General features: G+C 41.2%; 1 protein-coding gene across 1 annotated transcript in view; it reads left to right on the forward strand.

Annotated features, from left to right (window-relative positions):
* LOC123764458 (allatostatin-A receptor) overlaps window positions 1-12,855 on the forward strand; it is a 238,936-nt gene that overhangs the window by 59,403 nt on the left and 166,678 nt on the right. The window lies entirely within an intron of this gene.

Below are 12,855 nucleotides of genomic sequence, written 5' to 3' on the forward strand. Positions count from 1 at the left end.
ATGTAAAGTAATATTTAAGAACACAAACAAACATATGTCTAGACCACCTTTCCAATTATTCAAAATGACTTAAAAATTTGTTTTCCTGGTTCGTGTTTCCCTTCGTTCCAAACACGTATTTTCTATAAAATCTCAAAACCAATTTCCAGATCAATTGCAATATTTCTTTAATGCATAATGTTCTGAAGTAAAAATAGTTATTTCTGATCAGCAAAATTGGAAAACACAGAGTTCACAACTGTTGTTTCTCAGTGGTTTAATTGACTTCTGAGAAAATTGTAATATGTTTACCCAGTTCTCGTCTCCAATTTTCCCGGAAAGAAAATTCTCCAAACCAATTTCGTTTTCTGCAACATCCTTGACTTTGACGAAAGCTAAGCTTGCGGCATACAAAGTTCGCTTGTTATTCTGCCTGTCCGGCTCGGATGCTATCTATGCTGTTGGTATCTTCCTCTTGAATACGAAAAATTGGATGGACAAGATGCTGGCATATCTGGACATATATATATAAAGAATCACACAGGAACTTCTTAACAAGATGGACGTGGGGGGAAAGGCTAGACTAGACTGAATTTATTTTGACTTTCAAAAAAAGGATTCGACAATTCCGTACTGTTGTTGATTTTAGTACTGTATAGTTGATTTTAGTACTGTATAGTTGATTTTAGTACTGTATAGTTGATTTTATACCCGCACTGGGTCAGGTGATAATACAATAAAGGTGAAAACATGGGGAGATACATAAGGGATAAATGTGAGGTGAAACATAGAGGCTGCAGAAGGCTTATTAGCCCATACGAGGCATCTCCTATCTAAACACAAAGATTAATCCAGTGTAATTGGCCTATTATGTTGGACATTGTCTTCTGTGTTGGCATCGATATGTTCTTGTCTTGTCCTTACTCTCATGGTGGGTAGAGTAAATAGTTCCGTGATTTGGGTGTTCAAATCACGGAACTATTTATCCCTTATATATATATCTGTCCCTGTTTCGTGACATGACTCCGACAGTTTTCTATTGAAAGGTCCTGGGCACAAAACCGCTCAAAATGTCATTACGTTCAATATTTGTATTGTTAACAAACATTCACATCAACCAGAAAAATAATCCACTTATCGAAGAAAATAACATAATGAAAGGTCATGCAATCCTGACCCACAGTAGTATTAGTAGTAGTAGTAGGTAGGTAGTTATTAGGCGAAAGCACCAAGCCATCATGACTATATAGCACTTGAAAAGGGTCAGGATAAGGAATTGGGATGGGACGGGGGAAAAGGAATGGTGCCCAACCACTTGGACGGTCGGGGATTGAACGCTGACCTGCACGAAGTGAGACCGTCGCTATACCGTCCAGTCAAAGCGGCTGGGCTCTTGACCCAGGGATAACAGTTAATGCAGTGAAGCATAATGCTAAACTTCCGATTTAAAAAAATATATAAAAATAATATTTCTTTAGATAAGAAAAAGCTCCTCTTGTTTGTAGCCAATCTGCAGTAATAGGGAGCAGCTTAACCTGGGATATAATTGAGAGTAACAACACATACGCAAATAAAAATGATAAGTATTCCGTCCCGAGTCTCGTTACAGTGCTCCACCTGAAGCTTTATTTATTTATTTATTTATTTATTTATTTATTTATTTATTTATTTATTTATTTATTTATATACAAGAAGGTACATTGGGTTTGTGAGAATACATTGAATAGTACAGTATATACAATCTTGTAAAGCCACTAGTACGCGCAGCGTTTCAGGCAGGTCCTTAATCTAACAGATAATTTTAAGTAGGTAAATTCTAGCAGAAAGCTTTCTATCGGAGCTTTCTCTCAGTGAAGCGACATAGTTCGGATCTAGTAGTCTGTTGTTGCTGGAATTTCTTTGTGATATATCTACCTCAGTTTTCTTCTGGTAAGACGTAAAACACGACAAAATTAACCCTTTTTAGCTTCATAAAATTTGAAACAAATTTTTTTCTATTTTTAAAACCAAAATTGAAGCTTTTCAATTTTCTTTACATGGCTCTTAAAGAACAATTCTCTTGAAATAGGCGACGAAAAATTCAAAATAAATTCAGATATATTTCTTTCTCAGTAAAATGTGACAATGTTGGCATACGGCTGACAATCAAATGATTGTTCGTGCTTGATGACCTCTCGAAGGACCTGGCAACTGCACTACAATAGTATTATTGCTAATGTTTGAATATTTAAGTGATCATCGAGGTCATGTTGGCGTACTAATGGCTACACAGAATAACGAAAAATTAAATTTGACTCTAATTTTCAGTTTAACGCGAGCAAATAAAACAAAGAATTCAACTTCCCTGTCTGTCTGTCTGTCTGTCTGTCTGTCTGTCTGTCTGTCTGTCTGATTCTTGCTTGTTTAGTTTAATTGCTGAACTCATTACAAAATTACAGGGTGACAGTAAAAGTTACCCCGCTTTAGTGTCCTTGTAACGTGTGTTTGCTATGTCTATTGAGGGATAACGTGTGTTTGGTGACGTCAGTTGACGTCCAGGAGTGGAAGCCTCCACAGGCGTAGGGCTCCAGAAGAGGAAGGGAACTATCTGGAGAAAGCACCAAGTCATTACGACTATATAGCACTGGGAAGGGATCAGAATAAGGATTCGGGATGGAAGGAATGGTGCCAAGTAACTAGTGGACGGTCGGGGATTGAACGCTGACCTGCATGAAGCGAGGCCAACGCTCTACCTTCTAGCCCAAGTGGTTGGCCCTCCCTGGTGTGAACTCCAGTACATGTACTCTGCTCCTTGAACATTCAGAACGAAAACTTGTGGCTTGTTTTGAAATGAAGATGTTAGTCATATCTATTCAAACACGTTTTAGCGTTCACTTGCATAAATTTATCTTATATATAAATATATATATATATATATATATATATATATATATATATATATATATATATATATATATATATATATATAAATATATATATATATATATATATATATATATATATATATATATATATAATTATTATTATTATTATTATTATTATTATCATCATGTATCTGTCTCTGTTTCTACTTCTCTGTCCCCACTGTGTTTCTCTCTTTCCTTGACTCACTAGGAGGCAGGGTGTTTGGATGGTTGAGAAGGAGAGGAGGGATGGGAATTAGGTGGAGAGAAAGTGAGAAATGCTGATTCAGGTCTGGGATGTGTGCTGTAATGGAGCAAGGGAAGTGATCCTTGTAGGTGGGTGGCGGGAACCCAGTGATGTCCTACAACAAAACATTTGCTGTTTACAGCCAAAGTATGAGAGTTAGTATTTTGTTTATACTTTGCCGTGATTAGCAACTAATATTTTATGATATGACAACAACAAGCAACATATATTAATAATAATTCAGAGTTTTTATTCAAAGATATAGTGAGATTTTACTTGGAGGGTATGTTTGGCACAGTGGCATGTTAGCCCTTTTCTTTGATGCCCATACTGAGCCACCCATGTTGGGCACGTATCCAGCAACAATTACTGGTAAAAATTGGGTGAAGCTCGCCCAAGGCGTCTGGCCTCCATTTTCGAACAGACAGGCAAACAGACCGATATTTCCATTTATAAATAATAGATCGGGTATCTGGCAATGCCCGGGTCTCTTTTTGTCTCCCTTTCCCTCCCTCCCTCCCTCCCTCCCTCCCTCCCTCCCTCCCTCCCTCCCTCTCTGCCTTTCTCTCTCCTTCTCATTCTCCATCTCATTCTCCCTCTTTCTCATTCTCCCTTCCTCTTTCCCTTCCATTTTTCCTTGATTTCTTCCAATCCATTTTTCCTCCATCTCTTCCAATCCATTCTCTCTCCCTCTCTTTCTCCCATTCTCGCTCCCATTCTCTCTCCTTCTATCTATCCCTTCTCCCTGCCATTGGACGAAACATACTAGGGTTACATTGACTCAACATATAATCAATATTACCGATGTTGAATCAACGTTATCCAGGCTGCTTCATCGTCAATAGCAGCCGAGAAATCTGCCTGAAAATACTCTATGGACAATCAACCCCACATTTCAGACTTCATAGTCGCAATAGGAGCCAATCTTACTTATGGAGTGTGGGGGTCATGCGGGGATCGACCCTTGCCACTCTAAAAAAAATCACAATTCACCTTGGAAAAAAAATTACGTGTGGCTAACCGTTTGGCCTCCGACCTCGAACGAACAAACAGACATTATCTTTTATCGAGAGTGAACGATCATATAGCGAGGAGATGATGGGCTAGATGCAGCTAGTTACCTGTGTGGGAGGGAGGAGACTTGGAGAGAAAGTTGGCAGGCTCTCAAGTCTCTTCTGACTCCTTATAGTGTGTGTGTGTGTGTGTGTGTGTGTGTGTGTGTGTGTGTGTGTGTGTGTGTGTGTGTGTGTGTGTGTGTGTGCGCGTGTGTGTGGCTCCCTGCTGACTCTTGGACCCCAGCGGGTAATGATCTGGCAGCCTTTGTCGGCTTCACTTTTCAGTGCCTCTTTTGATCCAGTGATCGCATTTGATGTAGAAGTCGATGAAAATGCTTGATTTAGAGAGAGAGAGAGAGAGAGAGAGAGAGAGAGAGAGAGAGAGAGAGAGAGAGAGAGAGAGAGAGAGAGAGAGTTTATTTATTCCCTGGTAAGACATCACTTAGGACTACACAGAGTGAACAAAGATTTTCTCGAGACAATCGTTGAATGATCATACCACGACCCTGGTGAACACCACGACCCTGGTGAACACCATGACCCTGGTGAACACCATGACCCTGGTGAACACCATGACCCTGGTGAACACCATGACCCTGGTGAACACCATGACCCTGGTGAACACCATGACCCTGGTGAACACCATGACCCTGGTGAACACCATGACCCTGGTGAACACCATGACCCCGGTGTTCTGGGAGGATTAGGGGGCCAGCATCCCAGGAGAGGCAGAGGGCGAGGAGAGACATAACCAAGGTCTTCAAATGGACGAGAGAGATCCACAGGAAAGATGCTGTCTTGAAACAACCAGACCATGCAAGAAGACGCCAAAACAATGGCTGTGAGCCTAAGTTAGTTAAGATTCAGGAAGGATATTGGGAAGCTCTGGCGTGACAACGGTAGATCAGTGGAACAGTTTACCGGCAAGCATTATAGAAGAAAATAGTAAAGCTAGCTTTAAAATTAGGCTCGGTAAATATACATGGGGAAGAGGAGTCGGCTTTTGATGGCCACCGACCAGAATAGGGGGCAACTGGCCATCTTCCGTGACTCCTAATAGCCATGACCTTAACAACCATTCGACCTTAATCATTCCTTTATAGAATATAAACAACCCTAGACCTACTACGTGCAATCGTAGGCATAATATAGTAGATATAGGCGCTATACAAGCCATAGGAAAGGCTAGAGTGTGTGTGGTTGCCTCAGACTAATTACAAAACAGTACCAAACGAGTGTTATTTATATACTTATCGCTCGTATACTCTATTTGCCACATATGTCCTATTATTTATGAGAAATTCGATGTCCAACGGAACCTGACCAACCAATCTACGTTTTAGCGAATATCGTGTAAATAGTGTTCAGCCTTCATGATTCTCCCTCACTGATGGCCTTGGCCCGTCAGGCTAGGTAGAGGGGTGCCGGGTGGCCAATATCTGCCCAAACAAGAGTTTACGACCCTATAAAACGTCTTGGATCTTCCGCTGGCCCATATTGAAGCTCTCTGGTACTCGGCGATGCTCACCTTTGCATCCTATCTAAGATGCTCTTGTATGCCTCTTTCCTTTTGCTGTTGTTTCTTGTCGTCTAACCCTTTATCCTTTTTCATTTTCCTCTTTTCATCCTGTGCCACATTCTTTCTTGTTCCACAAATACGCATTACGCTCGCTTCTTTAGATCAGATGTGGGAATGGCTTTCAGGAAAATTCATTGGATTTTGTACGGTGGGTGAAATTCTAAGGTGATGATGTTCGGAGTATTGATTTCAAATGCTGCATTTATTGCTGCTTGCGAATAATAATAATTGTGTTTTCATATGTCTCTTTTAGGTATTGATTTTATATTATGATTTTGGGTGATTACACACACACACACACACACACACACACACACACACACACACACACACACACACACACACACACACACACACGCGCACAAACACACACACTTTGTATACTACACACATACTTTGTATACCATATATGTCAGACTAGTCCTGGAGTATGCAGCTGCAGCATGGAGTTCATACCTAGTGAAGCATACGACTAAACTGGAAAAGGTCCGAAAGTTTTGCAGCAGACTAGTACCTGAACTGAGTGGAATGAGCTACGAGGAGAGATTGAGGGTATTAAACCTCACGTCGCTGGAAGACAGGAGAGTTAGAGGAGACACGATCACCACATTCAAACTTTTCAGAGGAATTGATGAGGTAGATAAAGAGAGACTACTTAGCAGAAGTGGCACTCGTACAAGGGGACACAGATGGAATCTGTGCACTCAAATTAGTCACATAAACATTAGAATTTTTTTTCATTGCCAGAGTAGTTAACAAATGGAATGCACTAGGAAGTGATATGGTGGAGGATGACTCCATACACAGTTTCAATTGTAGATATGATACAATAGATGAGAAGCGAGACTAATGAGCCAAAGCTCAACCCCCGCAAGCACAATTAGCTGATTAATTAAGTGAGGTGAGTACACACAAACACGCCAATTGGCAACGGCAATTAACAATTCATAAAATCATACAGCTTGTCAGACTAAATTAAAATATTAACATTTTAGCACAAAGCAAGTGTCAGGACGGTGGGGACACGATATGTTGCAAAAAACACGTTGAAATATCTTTCAACAATGATTATTGCAATTGATGTGAATATGCCTTTCAGCCCTCTCCCCCCCCCCGCTGCCCCAGCGTCGTCGCACGGGAGACATATCCCGTCCACTACGGGCTCACCATAGCCCGTGCTTCTTGCCCTGCTCCTGTGCCAGGTAAGTTAAGGGCTCACCATAGCCCGTGCTACTTGCCCCGCTCCTGTGCCAGGTAAGTTACGGGCTCACCATAGCCCGTGCTACTTGCCCCGCTCCTGTGCCAGGTAAGTTACGGGCTCACCATAGCCCGTGCTTCTTGCCCCGCTCCTGTGCCAGGTAAGTTACGGGCTCACCATAGCCCGTGCTTCTTGCTCCTGTGCCAGGTAAGTTACGGGCTCACCATAGCCTGTGCTACTTGGAACTTGTTCCGAGTAGCTTAGTCTATAACAACACTGCTCCAGCGTCGTCTCAGCCTGCAACACAATATCCCAACAAAGGAGACATTTAAAAGATTAACAATTAAACTGTTCCTAAAGGGCTGTGTGCCTATAGCACCTGACTCAGTGAATACCGATATATAAAACTCAGACGCAGAAAAAAAACGCAGAATGTACCAAAGGAGTTCAATTAAATACAATTCGAACAAACAAGCAATACATCACAAACAAGAGAGCGATGCAAACACAACTCTGATTTGGAGCTCGAATTCGCACTCCCGATCGGCTCGGAGACATGCTGATCTTCCTGTCAGAAACAGTGACCGGAATCAAAGGCAGATGATACCGTTCGAACATTCGAACACTTCCCGTGCTGTCATGCGCATTCTTCCCTTCAAGAAGAGATCCACGGGACGGGATTTTAGGCATAAACTCACATATTTTGTTTTTATTTCGAGTCCTTCTGATGATGCTACATGGTTCGTGTGGTAAGAATATGTAGTGTTCTTAGAATCAGGATGCGTTAAGAATATGAATAACGCCTAAACAGGCGTTAATTACGCAGCTTACAGTTCCTCTGGGGAAACACAATGAAGATGATGTTTTACGTTAATGCATGTGTCAACAAATTGTCGAAACGGTACACAGACAGTGGTAGAAGTATATACACAGTGGTAGTAATAGTAGAAGGTACACAGTAGTAGTAGTAGTAGATGTACAAGGTACACAGTAGTAGTAGTAGTAGGTGTACAAGGTACACAGTATTAGTGGCATGAACACAGTTTTGTTGATATCTGATATTTCTCACCACTTATGTCTCTGCCCCTTCCCTCGTCCCTTCACCCTGCGTTCCTAATCCATCATACCTTCCCCACCTATCCCTAATCACTTATTATTTCTCCTGTAACCATTATTAATGACCTTCAAGGCTTCACACAACGATAGTGAATTACAGCGTTTGACTCGCTTCTCCCCCGCTCTCTCTCTCTCTCTCTCTCTCTCTCTCTCTCTCTCTCTCTCTCTCTCTCTCTCTCTCTCTCTCTCTCTCTCTCTTTCTCTCTCTCTCTCTCTCTCTCTCTCTCTCTCTCTCTCTCTCTCTCTCTCTCTCTCTCTCTCTCTCTCTCTCTCTCTCTCTCTCTCTCTCTCTCTCTCTTTCTCTTCCATATCTTCCACATGATGGCATCATACGAGTAAAATATTCATGAAATCCCACTACTTACAAGCCAGGAAGCGTTGTATGAAATTACCAGAGCAGGAAGTCAGATAAGCTGCTCCGTATCGCACCCTAAAGTGGAAGTTTAATTTATAGAGACTCAGTGTGCGAGTGCATCTATGTGCTAAGATTGTTTTGGAGAACATTACATATGACACACACTCACAAAGAGACCAAAAGAGATACACACTGACCAAAGAGCCAGAGCTCAAACCCCGCAAGCACAAATAGGTAGGTGAGTACCCACACACACACACACCTACACACACACACACACCCACACACACACACACCCAGTGGATAAGGGAGTACCTAAGCAATAGGAAGCAGAGAGTTACAGTGAGGGGTGAGACCTCAGAATGGCGTGAAGTCACCAATGGAGTCCCACAGGGCTCTGTGCTTGGACCTATCCTGTTTCTGATGTACGTAAATGATCTCCCAGAGGGTATAGACTCATTCCTCTCAATGTTTGCTGACGACACCAAAATTATGAGAAGGATTAAGACAGAGGAGGACAGCTTGAGGCTTCAAGAAGACCTGGACAGGCTGCAGGAATGGTCGAACAAATGGCTGTTAGAGTTTAAGCCAAGCAAATGTAATGTAATGAAGATAGGGGTAGGAAGCAGGAGACCAAATACAAGGTATCATTTGGGAGATGAGATACTTCAAGAGTCAGAGAGAGGGAAAGACCTGGGGGTTGATATCACGCCAGACCTGTCCCCTGAAGGTCTTATCAAGAGGATAACATCAGCAGCATATGCCAGTTTGGCTAACATAAGAACGGCCTTTAGAAACTTGTGTAAGGAATCTTTTAGAACATTATATACCACATATGTCAGACCAATCCTGGAGTATGCGGCTCCAGCATGGAGTCCATATCTAGTCAAGCATAAGACTAAACTGGAAAAGGTTCAAAGGTTTGCCACCAGACTAGTACCCGAGCTGAGAGGTATGAGCTACGAGGAGAGACTACGGGAATTAAACCTCACTTCGTTGGAAGACAGAAGAGTTAGGGGGGGACATGATCACCACATTCAAGACTCTCAAGGGAATCGACAGGGTTGATAAAGACAGGCTATTTAACACAAGGGGCACACGCACTAGGGGACACAGGTGGAAACTGAGTGCCCAAATGAGCCACAGAGATATTAGAAAGAACTTTTTTAGTGTCAGAGTGGTTGACAAATGGAATGCATTAGGAAGTAATGTGGTGGAGGCTGACTCCATACACAGTTTCAAGTGTAGATATGATACCTGTACACCTGTTGATTGACGGTTGAGAGGCGGGACCAGAGAGCCAGAGCTCAACCCCCGCAAGCACAACTAGGTGAGTACACACACACACACACACACACACACACACACACACACACACACACACACACACACACACACACACACACACACACACACACACGTGAATTAAATATTATTAACTACCCTACTGTGATTTTCATGAGAAAGGCCTCAAGATCACCATACTGTCTCTTGAACTTGAAGTGGCAGCTAAGAACATTCGCGAGAATACGGAAATAGTTGTCGAAAGAGGAAATACTTTTCCTCTTATGACCAGAAGAGGAAAAGATGTATATAATGTACATCTAAAGATGTACTTTCCTCTTTCCTATTTTCCCACTTTTTAATTCAGCAGTAGAATCCCTAGTTTTGGAATTCGAGCCAGGCAGTGACAAGACCTGACCAGAAAAGACCTAGCAAGACCTGGAGATTAACAGGAAACCCACTTGGACTGATCATCAAGCAGATATGCTGTTGAACAGAACGTCCTTGAACCTAAAACCTGACGTTTACAGTAAATATATAGACGACATATTCCCACAGACACCCCCCTGACGGTGAGGACTTTGCTACAGCTCAGGGAGTCATTCTCGCGAAGTTCAGTGCTAACGCTCACTAACGAGAGTGAGAGTGAATGTAAGCTGCCATTCTTAGATGTAAGCTTTCACACTGCCCTCTACACGAAGGGAACCAACACAGGAATGTGCGTTGTTGCTGGTAATGAATGCCCTGACACGTACGAGTAGGGGATGTCAACCATGCTCTCACACACACACACACACACACATCTCTCCAGATGGAAGGAGGTTGAAGAGGAACTCGATTGAATAAAGACGATCCTAGTCCATAATGTATATTATAACGGATACGTCCAATATATAATCCAAAGAAACCGCCATGTTGCCTTACACGAGACAGTAAACAGTACAATATATATTGTACAGAAACTTTTTTTTCTATGGCTCACAGAATCTCTGTTCTGCCCTCATTGCTGTTGACTCATGCACTTATCACTACATGAATGCTCTCATCTCGTTAGCAACCGTCAAAGGACTGAACTATCTGTCTCTCTGTGCTCGCCTCTCTCTCTTCTCTCCCTATCTCTTTGTGTCTCTAATTTGATTTTAATTCTCATTTTCTTTATTTTATTTATACTTTGACGCCTCTTCCCTTATCTGCCTACTTCGTGTTTTTTTTTTTTCTTCATCTCGTAGGGATGAAAAAAGAAGCCTTCGCTCAGCTTTCATGCTTTCCGTTTTCCACTGACATTTCAGCTCCTCTCATTACTTCTCACCTCCTCTCATTACCTTTCACCTCTCATTATCCTCTTACATCCTCTCATTATCCTCTCTTGCCTTATAATGACTCCCATCTATTTATAAAAATCGGTTTGTTAAGATTCCAGAACTGAAAGAAAAATAGTCACTTTTATTTCCTTTCATTTCACATCCCTTCCAAGTGCTATATAGTCGTAATGACTTCATGCTTTTCCCCTGATACTTAGCTGAACGTCTTATATGTGGGCTGAGTTACTGGTTCTCTGCCACGTTTCTGGGAATGAAAATATTCATATTAGTATATTTGGGAAGTATATTAATATATGTATTTCTCCGAGGATGAAGAAAGGTAGTTTGGTATCCAGTAGGTTTGGCTGGATATAAAAGTTATATATCATAAGTAGGAAAGATGATATATATATATATATATATATATATATATATATATATATATATATATATATATATATATATATATATATATATATATATATATATATATATATATATATATATATATATATATATATTCAACCTTAGAACACTTTCCCACCAGGAAATTCGAACCCTAGTTAGCACAGAAGCCTTACAGCAACTGGCATAACTGGTAAGCCTTTAACCCACTGCACCACAGCTCCAAAATTTCCATCTCTTTTAAGGGTCTGAGCTGTGGTGCAGTGGGTTAAAGGCTTACCAGTTATGCCAGTTGCTGTAAGGCTTCTGTGCTAACTAGGGTTCGAATTTCCTGGTGGGAAAGTGTTCTAAGGTTGTATAATCTCTCTTGCGGTGTTTAGGCAAGTTGTGCATTATATATATATATATATATATATATATATATATATATATATATATATATATATATATATATATATATATATATATATATATATATATATATATATATAGCACCGGGCTCCAGTACTCAATACTCGTCATCAGAAATTCGATTAAAACGTGTCATTATAGTGTTTATATGGTCAACTGTAATTTTATATTTTTTGGGGACAATTTTCACCACGAAAACCCCCCAAAATATATGATATTGGTTTCAAGGTTGAGCGCACAGCAGACCCCTGGAAATTGTAAGTGGGGGCGTATTTACATTTTTATGGCTGGGATTCTTTTAAATTGCAGGAGAAGCGTATGTGTAATGGCGATGTAGGCGGTGAATGTTAAGCATCAGCGCTGGTGGGCCAAGATGGAAGGATAGTGTGTTGCAGCTGAGTTGTGTTGAGTGTCTTCTTACGGTGTTGCGAGAGCGTGTATTGCAGCCTGTTCATTTATGTTGGGCATTGGTGCTGGTGGTGTAGAAGAAAAACTAGTGTATTGTTATGTTGACTGTATTGCTGCTTAGTTGGTTGAGTATCTTTTAGCAGCGTTGCAAGAAGGGAGGATAGAGTGTTGCTCCCGGCTTGCTCGAGTCATGTGTCGGGACGAAATGGAACTTGCGTGTCATGGTTTATTTGTTCCAACAACCCTGTGTACTTATCAAGAGGGAAACAACGATTATCTTGTTACTTGTGTATTTACTTGTCACAAAGACAAACAACTTTATAACATGAGAACTTATTTGTTGCAAGAAACTAAAAAAAAGAATTCCCCATCTGAATTAATTATGTATAACAAGGACATAGGAGTCATCCTAAGGTGTGCTACTTATCTTTAACAACAAAGCCAGACACGCTCAATAGCTGTGCAATTGCAAGAAACAAATACACAGCAGACACCCTAATACTGCAAGTATCCGTACTACACTGCCAAACAGAACGATAACCAATACGACTGCACACAATTGTTGATCTAGGAGACAAGATGGTAGCTCAGATTATATGCATATTTACAGCATT

This window comes from Procambarus clarkii, chromosome 82 (genome assembly GCF_040958095.1).
Source record: "Procambarus clarkii isolate CNS0578487 chromosome 82, FALCON_Pclarkii_2.0, whole genome shotgun sequence".
NCBI lineage: Eukaryota > Metazoa > Arthropoda > Malacostraca > Decapoda > Cambaridae > Procambarus > Procambarus clarkii.